Source organism: Galeopterus variegatus, unplaced genomic scaffold, assembly GCF_000696425.1.
Source record: "Galeopterus variegatus unplaced genomic scaffold, G_variegatus-3.0.2 Scaffold2205, whole genome shotgun sequence".
Lineage (NCBI taxonomy): Eukaryota > Metazoa > Chordata > Mammalia > Dermoptera > Cynocephalidae > Galeopterus > Galeopterus variegatus.
Window position 1 is genome coordinate 15,326 of NW_007728316.1, and position 355 is coordinate 15,680.

Below are 355 nucleotides of genomic sequence, written 5' to 3' on the forward strand. Positions count from 1 at the left end.
CTTTCACTCAGTAGCTGCCAAAACGGTTGTGGCCAGATCAGCTTCAGACAAGAGCAGAGCTTTCCATGGAAATTTTAATCAAGATCCTAAAGCAGTTCTTTGAAGAATTCTAATAGGAGATGAAACATGAATTTACCAGTATGATCCTGAAGACAAAGCACAGTCAAATCCATGGCTACCAAGAGGCAGAAGTGGTCCAGTCAATGCAAAAGTGGACTGGTCAAGAGCCAACGTCATGGCAATGATTTTGGGGGATGCTTAAGGCACTTTGCTTATTGACTTTCTGAGTGGCCAAAGAACAATAACATCTGCTTATTATGAGAGTATTTTGAGAAAGTTAGCCAAAGCTTTAGCA